This window comes from Lithobates pipiens, unplaced genomic scaffold (genome assembly GCF_037356315.1).
Source record: "Lithobates pipiens isolate NorthernLeopardFrog02 unplaced genomic scaffold, aLitPip1_a1.2 Scaffold_1, whole genome shotgun sequence".
Lineage (NCBI taxonomy): Eukaryota > Metazoa > Chordata > Amphibia > Anura > Ranidae > Lithobates > Lithobates pipiens.
Window position 1 is genome coordinate 238,633,128 of NW_027507685.1, and position 10,616 is coordinate 238,643,743.

A 10,616-nucleotide genomic window follows, 5' to 3' on the forward strand; every position below is an offset into this window, starting at 1 on the left:
TCTTTTGCACACTAAAGCTCCATACACACTATCAGATTTTCTGCTGATTTTTGTCTTCAGATTTACCAAAACCATGTAGTAGAAGGGCCTGCCTGATTGCATACACATTGAAACTCTTAAGGTTTGACCTCATATTATATGGTTTTGGTAAATCTGAGGCCGCGTACACACGGGCGGACTGTTCGCCCAACTTTGTCCGCTGAACAGTGTTTCAGCGGACAGTCCGCTCGTGTGTGGGCGTTCAGCGGACAGTTTCAGCGGACAGTTTGACGAACAAGGTTTTTCGGAAATTCCGAAAAACTGTCCGCTGAAACTTTGTTTGAGCGAACAGTCCGCCCGTGTGTAGGCTTGTTCGACAAACTAAGTTCCGCGCATGCTCAGAAAGGCTTAACACGCCGAAAGTTATAATGCAGTGTATAGGACGTCGTATTTTTCGTCCCGTCGTACGTGCCGTTCACGTCATCGCGCACGGTTTCAGCAAACTGTTCGTTCGTCGTGTGTGGCCATGTCCGTTCATGCTAATTTTGAGCGGACTGTTTGCCGAAACTGTTTGACAGACAAAGTTGGGCGAACAGTTCGCCCGTGTGTATGCGGCCTGAAGGAAAAAGTCAGCAGAAAATCTGATAGTGTGTATGGGGCTTCATTCTCACAAATATAGTGTTAGCATAAATATTTAAAATACAACTATTTACAAATAGGAGTCTACTCTGCTTCCCCAGTGAGGACCGGGAGGCTCCCCAGGCTTCTTCCTCCACTGGACCAACACGCCAAGTCTTACAGTTTGAAGATAAATAAATAGATAAATGAATTCAGTATAAATCTATATTATAAGTTTTGTAATCAATTTCTCAGCTTTCCTGGTTTGCCCTTGGTTTATGAGATATTGCTGGACATCAAATAAACTGTATGCAATCCTGTTCTGTCATAGAGTTTTATGCAATATTATTCCCATTAGAATACTATTTGGGCAATTGTGAATGCTCCACAAACACACACTGTTTTAGAAATTACATATAAAGAATGCCAATATTTGTTAATACTGTTTTATAACGTTGTCAATATTGTATTGTTAGGTTACTATAATACTTTTATTGTGTTTGTGCTACTCTAAGCCCTTGTACACACAGTCGGAGATTCCAACGGAATGTGTCCGATAGGACCGTTTTGACGGATATTCTGACGGTGTGTGGTCTCCATTGGACTGTTTCCGTCGGAGTATCCAACGGATCAAGTTTTCCAACTTGTTGGTAAAATTTTCTGACAAAATGCTCCGATCGGACATACTCCGATCATGTGTAGAGAATTCCGATCGGACAAAGTGCCACGCATGCTCAGATCAAATTCCTACATCAAAGCTATTGGCTACTAGCCTGAACGTAGTCCCATTGTAACGAAATAACATCATCACGTCCTGAACGATCGGATTTTCCAACAACTTTGTCAGACCGTGTGTATGCTACAGTTTCGGGCAAAATCCGTCGGACAAAATCCAACGGATTTGGTTGTCGGAATGTCCGACCGTGTGTACAAGGGCTAAGGTCCTGACAAAGCCGGGTTTCCCATGAAATCCGTAGGCCATATATTTGATCCATCGCACCAGGATCAGCACATCCTGGACCAACATAACAGTAACTGTATCTTTACAACTGTAATATGTTTTTAATTAATAGATGAAAAATAAAGTTTGAATATATATTTTAAATTTGTGATATATATTTTTATTCATACCCTACAGAGGTACACACAAAGTCCCACCCCACTTTACCTTTACCCCTGATTTTGTATCTTTTCTTTGGGATGGTACCCATGTAGGGTTATGATTGTTCCACATTCACCCCCACCCTTGTGCACTCTCATTCAGAGAGTTACTTTTTACACTTTGCATTATATGCATTGTATTTGTGCTGTACTGTTTACATGCCTTGACACTGACATACTGAACTGCTTTGTAATATTACAATTTTGGTCTGCCAATACAGTCTGCTTGTTCTCCTAAAAGGTGTTCCCAGCCGAGGTATTTTGGTGGTGTCAGCGGTGGTGAGGCTTTGCCTAGGGCTAGAGAGAGCAGAGGACTCAAAACTACTAGTGGCTCGAGTGGGGGTAGCGCTACATTACGGAGAATAACAGTTTGTTCTAAAAGGGGCAGGGTATCTGCCAGTTGCTCCATGGCAAGTATATAGAGACATGGAGAAAGTGGGCAACTTTGGTGAGCAACAAACAGATGCCCCTGTCCCACCTATAACTGGCCTTCACAGCAAGGAGCACATGTAAGGGCAATGCATGAAAGACAAAACGAAAGAAAATTCTTAGCTCAACTTACCAACCCGTCTGCTTACCAACCGAATTAATCTGTCCAACAGTATGCATTAAAAACAGGGGTTTAGTTAGCACACATTTGCAAACGCATGCGTAAGCTGCAAGGCCCCTTCATGGCACCCTGTATTACTTGCAGTCCTAACCCTTCTAAATTTTAGAGTCTTCACAGTGGGAGTACATGCATGCTAATGGATAGATAAGGGGCAGGTTGGCCTGGAGGTAGCCCAATCTTCCTTAAAGGCACAGGGGCATATTGGGCACCCAGCACATAGCACATGGCAGCAAAGATGCCCAGTGTGTCCCCTGACCAAATCTACACCAGACAAGCTGGTCTGAATATTTCAAAAACGTCTGATCTACTGGGATTTTCACGCACAACCTTCTTCGGGTTTACAGAGAATATTCTGAAAAAGATAACATTTCCAATGGGCAGGAGTTGTGTGGAGGAAAATGTCTTGTTGATGTCAGAGGTGAGAGGAGAATGGGCAGTTCTAGGTGATAGAAAGGCAAAAGTAACTCCAATAACCACTCGTTGGAACCAAGGTATGCAGAATACCATCTCTGAATGCACAACACATCGAGCCTTGAAGCAGATGGGCTACAGCAGCAGAAGACCACACCAGGTGCCACTCTTGTCAGCTAATAACAGGAAACTGAGGCTTCAATTCACACACACTCATCAAAATTTGACGATAGAAGATTGGAAAAATGTTGCCTGGTCTGACATTTAGATGGTAGGGTCAGATCCATCCTGCCTTGTGTAGCGGCCATAACCCTTGGCAGGGCGGCCTTGACTTTTGTCTTGTTCTTCTACGTCTATGGGTTCCCAGGGTTAGTACCCAACAACTTTGGATGCTGACACCATAAAAGTCCTTTAGAAAGGTTTTTATTTTTATTTGCAGGGGTAACATCAAAAAAACACAGTCTCATATGGGTACAGAGGGCAAGGGTGAAGAAACTCAGGCACCTTGAACTGCTAATTAGCAGAAAGTCTCTAATACCACCCAGAGAGTAGCCGCTCGCAGCTGGGTGCTTCAAAGCTGAACAAATCTCTAGCCAGAGATTATGGCAGTCAGCACTTTGATCCAAAACTTGTGAAACCTCTGACCTTGAGTAATTTGTAATAGAAAGTAAACAGGAACCTTTTCTCAGTACCTGGAACGTTCTCTGTCTCCTTGGCAGTACTGGAAAAGCATGGATCCGTTAGTGTCCTTCACAACCCAACAACCAGGCACTTCTTGGTAAGCCAGCTTGTTGTCCCTCCTCCGAAGAGTCCTCCCCCGGTCACTTACACAAGCTGTGGTGCCCCTCCAAGCCGAGAGCACACCCGGACGCCTTGAATCCTCCCTCAGTTACTGCGCCTTGGACCAGCCGGTTTCCGAGACTCGGGAACAGACGGATCCTCACCCCAGACCAGGCGAGTCTATTGGGGTTAGACAAACGAAGCATGTTGCGGAGCGACACACGCTCCCGCAACCGAGTCCCCTCGCAGAGCTACCCCGTTCCAGAACCAGGAACAGGCAGCTATCGCCTCACGAACGAACCCCAAACACGTGACCTCAACATCTTAAATACCCTTCCCTAGACTCCTCAGCGGGGTCAGGCGCACCCACTGATTGGCTCGGGGAACGCTGATACCCAAAGCGTCCAACCAGGCCTAGTTCTGGCCTGTCATGTGTACTTAACTGTACACAAGACCAGGCAGAACTCTAACACAGCCCAGCCAAACTGATGTCAAAGTTAAACCTACACAATCAACCCTCAGAACCCCTTTACTGTTCTGAGGTAAAAAACTAAATTTGTACATGACAGACACCTTGTACAAAGGGTCATCGCTACACTTGTATCAACGGTTTAGGCTGGTGGTGGTGTAATATTGTGGGGGATATTTTCTTGGCACACTTTGGGCCCCTTAGTACCAATTGAGCATTGTTTAAATGGCACAGCCTACCTGAGTACTTTTGCTGACCATGTCCATCCCTTTATGACTACAGTGTACCCATCTTCTGATGGCTCCTTCCAGCAGGATAATGCACCATGCCACAAAGCTCGAAATCACAAAATGGTTCCTTGAACATGAGAATAAAGTCACTGTACTCCAATGGCCTCCACAGTCACCGGATCTCAATCCATAGTGCATTGCAGGGCTGGTACTGGTTTCAGGCCAGCAGTAAAGGAGCCCCTACTTGGGTCGGGTCCATTACCAGGCTACTCCTTGGCATCTAACTTTTTCTAGAAATAAAACGCAGTGCTTTAAAATATAAAGAAGTCTTTCAAAGATATCTGTAAAGATCCAAGGTATAGACAGCACCTCAGGTGTATATCAGATGTTCTTCTATGAGTGGTGAAAAGATCCTCCACCAACACCACAGCACACTGGGCCTCTTACCCCCAGAATTAGACCACCATGTTATAATTGGTCTAACAGTGCTCAGTCCTCCACCAGACATGGTCAAGATCCTAATAGACTTGACATAGGTTATGGCTAAATCTTGGTATCCCCTCTAGGATTGCCTCTCCAAAGGTCAGATCACCACGCATGTGTGTCAAAAGGAGAAAAAAAATGCCTCATGGTGTAGTATGTAAAAGTACTTTCAAGATTTATTAAAATATTCTGGAATACTCACAAAGTATATGACCAATTTGAGCATGTCATTAACATCCTACAAAAATTTCCAACCAACAAGATGGCTGCGGTCCTCATGTGCAGCGATGTCACTCATCTAAGCTCTTAGCTTTCTACTTTTAATAAAGCACTTTACTGCTACATTTACAGTGCCTTGCGAAAGTATTCAGCCCCCTTGAACTTTTCAACCTTTTGCCACATTTCAGGCTTCAAACATAAAGATATACAATTTTTATTTTTTGTGAAGAATCACAAACATGTGGGACACAATTGTGAAGTGGAACTAAATTTATTGGATATTTTAAACTTTTTTAGCAAATAAAAAACTGAAAAGTGGTGCGTGCAAAATTATTCGGCCCCTTTACTTTCAGTGCAGCAAACTCACTCCAGAAGTTCAGCGAGGATCTCTGAATGATCCAATGTTGTCCTAAATGACTGATGGTGATAAATAGAATCCACCTGTGTGTAATCAAGTCTCTGTATAAATGCACCTGCTCTGTGATAGTCTCAGGGTTCTGTTGAAAGGCGCAGAGAGCATCATGCAGATCAAGGAACACACCAGGCAGGTCCGTAATACTGTTGTGGAGAAGTTTAAAGCCGGATTTGGATACAAAAAGATTTTCCAAGCTTTAAACATCCCAAGGAGCACTGTGCAAGCTATCATTTTGAAATGGAAGGAGTATCAGACCACTGCAAATCTACCAAGACCTAGCCGTCCCTCTAAACTTTCAGCTCAGACAAGGAGAAGACTGATCAGAGATGCAGCCAAGAGGCCCATGATCACTCTGGATGAACTGCAGAGAACTACAGCTGAGGTGGGACAGTCTGTCCATAGGACAACAATCAGTCGTACACTGCACAAATCTGGCCTTTATGGAAGAGTGGCAAGAAGAAAGCCATTTCTCAAAGATATCCATAAAAAGTCTCGTCTAAAGTTTGCCACAAGCCACCTGGGAGACACACCAAACATGTGGAAGAAGGTGCTCTGGTCAGATGAAACCAAAATCAAACTTTTTGCCCACAATGCAAAACGATATGTTTGGCGTAAAAGCAACACAGCTCATCACCCTCAACACACCATCCCCACTGTCAAACATGATGGTGGCAGCATCATGGTTTGGGCCTGCTTTTCTTCAGCAGGGACAGGGAAGATGGTTAAAATTGAGGGGAAGATGGATGCAGCCAAATACAGGACCATTCTGGATGAAAACCTGTTGGAGTCTGCAAAAGACCTGAAACTGGGACGGAGATTTATCTTCCAACAAGACAATGATCCCAAACATACAGCAAAATCTTCAAAGGAATGGTTCACAAATAAACGTATCCAGGTGTTAGAATGGCCAAGTCAAAGTCCAGACCTGAATCCAATCGAGAATCTGTGGAAAGAGCTGAAAACTGCTGTTCACAAACGCTCTCCATCCAACCTCACTGAGCTCGAGCTGTTTTGCAAGAAAGAATGGGCAAGAATTTCAGTCTCTCGATGTGCAAAACTGATAGAGACATACCCCAAGCGACTTGCAGCTGTAATTGCAGCAAAAGGTGGCTCTACAAAGTATTAACGCAAAGGGGCCGAATAATTTTGTACGCCCCACTTTTATTTTTTTATTAGTTAAGAAAGTTTCAAAAATCCAATAGATTTCGTTCCACTTCACAATTGTGTCCCACTTGTTGGTGATTCTTCATAAAAAATAAAAATTTTATATCTTTATGTTTGAAGCCTGAAATGTGGCAAAAGGTTGAAAAGTTCAAGGGGGGCGAATACTTTCGCAAGGCACTGTAGCTGTGCCCTTTATGTTTGATTGTTATTGCAGTTGCAGATTTTACAGTCTTCAAAGGATGCCGTAGGACTGTGGAAATATAGTGCTCATGTCAATGTAAAGCTTTGTGTTAAGGTCTTTAACTTTTGCTCTATTGTTTTTGGTTCATAGTTCTCCCAGTGTCCCCTCTTAGTACCTCCTGGATGTCACTGGTTTTCCTGTACTTATTTTTTACTTATTAATGTTCTTTGTATAGTTCTGCTCTCGGAAGTGCTCTCCTATAAGTCTAGGGTGGAGAGGCAGAACCATGACTCTCTAAGCTCCTGGTGCCCAACCTGTGGCCCAGGGGCCGCATGTGGCCCTTTGCTATATGATTTGCGGCCCTCGGACCTCAGCAGTCTGTATTGGGAACATTGATTAGGATAATAGCAGTGATGTCTACTAGCCTCATGTAACATTTTCCCAGTTTCTTTTTGGCTTCTGCAGCATATCCCCAACCAACAATGTATCCTGTCCTCACTCTCTGACCCTCATTTCCTCTATTAGGTCTTCAGTTTCTGATAGTCTTCTCAGGTATTACATATATTGAACATTATGTGTGGCCCTTTAATGATGTCGAGCCCCTTTAGCTCATGAGTTGACAACCACTGCTGTAAGCTCAGGGGAAGTGGCTTAAATTACACTAGGCATCGTTCAGCTTGGAAGATGAGCCATTCAGCATTGCAGGATGGGTGAGTCTGGGCTTTAACTACCTCCTTTGCCTATATGGCAGGCGGGATCCCCTCTCATTCTGGGACAACGTCATATGACATTGATCCAATCTCACCACTCTCGCGCCCCCCTGTGGAGGTGCGTATTGCGTTGACCTGGGACACTGCCCGACCCCATTTTTTGGTAAAGAGTCGATGACAAGGCTCTTTACCCATGTGATCAGCTGTGTCCAATAACCAAGGAAGTGCCCATTATAGGCTCGTCTCACACTGATAATGTGTGAGGAGAGGAGTGCCGATCAGCGGCATCTCCTCACAGGGAAACTATACAGATAATCAGTGCCCTGATTATAAGTGCATCCCCAATATTTCCCAGCAGTGATGCTAATTTGTGCCCATTAGTGATACCAATCTGTGCCCATCAGTTATGCAAGTCAGTGCTGCATTTTAATCCCCATTAGTGCCACCCATCAGTGGTCATCAATGCCATATATCAGTGTGCATCAGTGTGGCATGTTAGTGCCTCCTCATCAGTACTTCCTCATTAGTGCCCTTCAGTGCCGCCTCATCGGCACACATCAGTGAAGAAGAAAAATTACTTATTTACAAAATTTTCTAACAAAAACTAAGATACAATTTTTTCCCAAATTATATGGGTACAGTGTTGCATGATGGGTGCAGTGTTGTCATTCAAAGTGTGACAACGTTAAAGGTGAAATTTGGTCTGGGCAGGAAGGGGGTAAAAGTGCCAGGCATTAAAGCAGTTAAACAAATAGAAATAATATTTTTTTATGAATACATAAGGGCTGTAAAGTTTTTGTGTTTTTTTAAATCAGAAAAGGATTTTTATTGTATAAAATTATAAAAAAAAATACAAAAAACTGATAAAAAATACACCTCCGGTAATATATACATTAAATTGGTAATTATACATTTCAGAAATTAAACCGGTATACAGTATCTGTATATCATAGCTAGGTATATACTCTACAACTTCAATATAGGGTTCATTATTGACATATTCTATAAAAACATAAAACTGAAATAAAAGTAAAACTAACTTATAAAGTATGTGCTATCCTTCAAGCAAGATCTGGTATATGGTACAGCTGACCGTTCTACCGCAATGTCTACCACCATTCTACAATCCCATTAATCTTAAAGATTTGCAGCTGGGGACTCCACAACCGTTCTCCTACATCTGGAGTAATCTATCACGAACTAACTGAGGCGGACAGGGCCGGTGCTACCAATAGGCGAATTAGGCAACCGCCTAGGGCGCACTGCCGCCTAGGGCGCCCGGCTGTTGGCTATTTTACACTGTCCTCCACAGAGCCATGTAACGCAGCGCCCCCGCCCTGGCTCTCCGCTCTTATGTGTTTCCAGTCGAGTAATCCCCCTCTCTCCTCTTCTATCAGCCAATGAGTGTCACAGGTCCAGAAACCCCAGGGCGCTCTCTAATGTGTGAAGTTGGGGAGGTGTGGGCGGCCGGGCATCCATCGCTACATGGCCGTGAACAGCGAGGGGCTGGCAGAGAGCAGATAAGCCGGAGAGCCGGGGACTCGGGAGAAGAGCTCCACCGTGGCCCCGCCTCCTCCGTGACATCGCCCCCTGACCCCGCCTCCCCCAGGAGGCAAGCGCGCACAGTGTACCCCATGCTTCCAGAGCACGGACTGCTCCAAGTTCCTCTCCGAAGCTGGATGACAGGCTCACCGCTCACTGGGGGCACAGAGCTGTCACAGAGGACAGGCCGGAGGCGCAGGCTGCAGCGGGAGCCGCTAGAATTGGACGGATTGAAGTAGGAGACTGGCATCATGGTATAGAAGGTACTGTGTGTCATACACCTGCAGACAGAGACTGGGACAGAGGTGGGACTACAGGAGCAGGGCTAGGGGTCTCTCATCTCCTTTCAACTCCTCTTCCCCCTCTCTCTCAGCCCCCTCCCTTCCCTCTCAGTCCTCCCTCTCTCTCTAAGCCCCTCCCCCTTCTTTCTCAGCTCCCTCTCTCTCTAAGCCCCCTCCCCTCTCAGCCCCCCTCGATCAGCCCCCCTCCCTTCTCTCTCAGCCCCCCTCGATCACCCCCCTCTCCTAGCCATCACTATACTCTCAGCCCCCCCTATCTCCAAGCCCCCCTCTTTTCTCACGCACCAGTCTCTCTCAGCCATCCTCCCTCTATCAACCCTCCCCTCTCAGCCCCCCTTGATCAGCCCCCCTCCCTTCTCTCTCAGCCCCCCTCGATCACCCCCCTCCTAGCCATCCCTATACTCTCAGCCCCCCTCTTTCTAAGCCCCCCTCTTTTCTCACCCACCAGTCTCTCTCAGCCATCCTCCCTCTCTCAGCCCCCTCTCTCTCTAAGCCCCCTCCCCTCTCAGCCCCCCTTGATCAGCCCCCCTCCCTTCTCTCTCAGCCCCCCTCGATCACCCCCCTCTCCTAGCCATCCCTATACTCTCAGCCCCTCTCTCTCTAAGCCCCCACCCCCTCTAAGCCCCTCCCCCTCTATGCCCCCTCCCCTCTCAGCCCCCCTCGATCACCCCCCTCTCCTAGCCATCCCTATACTCTCAGCCCCCCCTCTCTCTAAGCCCCCCTCTTTTCTCACCCACCAGTCTCTCTCAGCCATCCTCCCTCTCTCAGCCCTCCCTATTCTCTCAGCCCCCTCCCTTCTCTCTCAGCCCCCCTCGATCACCCCCCCTCTCCTAGCCATCCCTATACTCTCAGCCCCTCTCTCTCTAAGCCCCCTCCCCCTCTAAGCCCCCTCCCCCTCTATGCCCCCTCCCCTCTCAGCCCCCCTCGATCACCCCCCTCTCCTAGCCATCCCTATACTCTCAGCCCCCCCTCTCTCTAAGCCCCCCTCTTTTCTCACCCACCAGTCTCTCTCAGCCATCCTCCCTCTCTCAGCCCTCCCTATTCTCTCAGCCCCCTCCCTTCTCTCTCAGCCCCCCTCGATCACCCCCCCTCTCCTAGCCATCCCTATACTCTCAGCCCCCTCTCTCTAAGCCCCCTCCCTTCTCTCTCAGCCCCCCTTGATCAGCCCCCCTCTCTTCTCTCTCAGCCCTCCCTATTCTCTTAGCCCACCTGTCTCTATCAGCCCCCACGCTCTTAACCCCCCTCTCTCAGCCCTCCCTTCTACCTCTCTCTCAGCCCCCCTCTCTCAGCCCACCCGTCACTCTCAGACCACCCATCACTCTCAGCGCCCCTCTCTTAGCCCTCC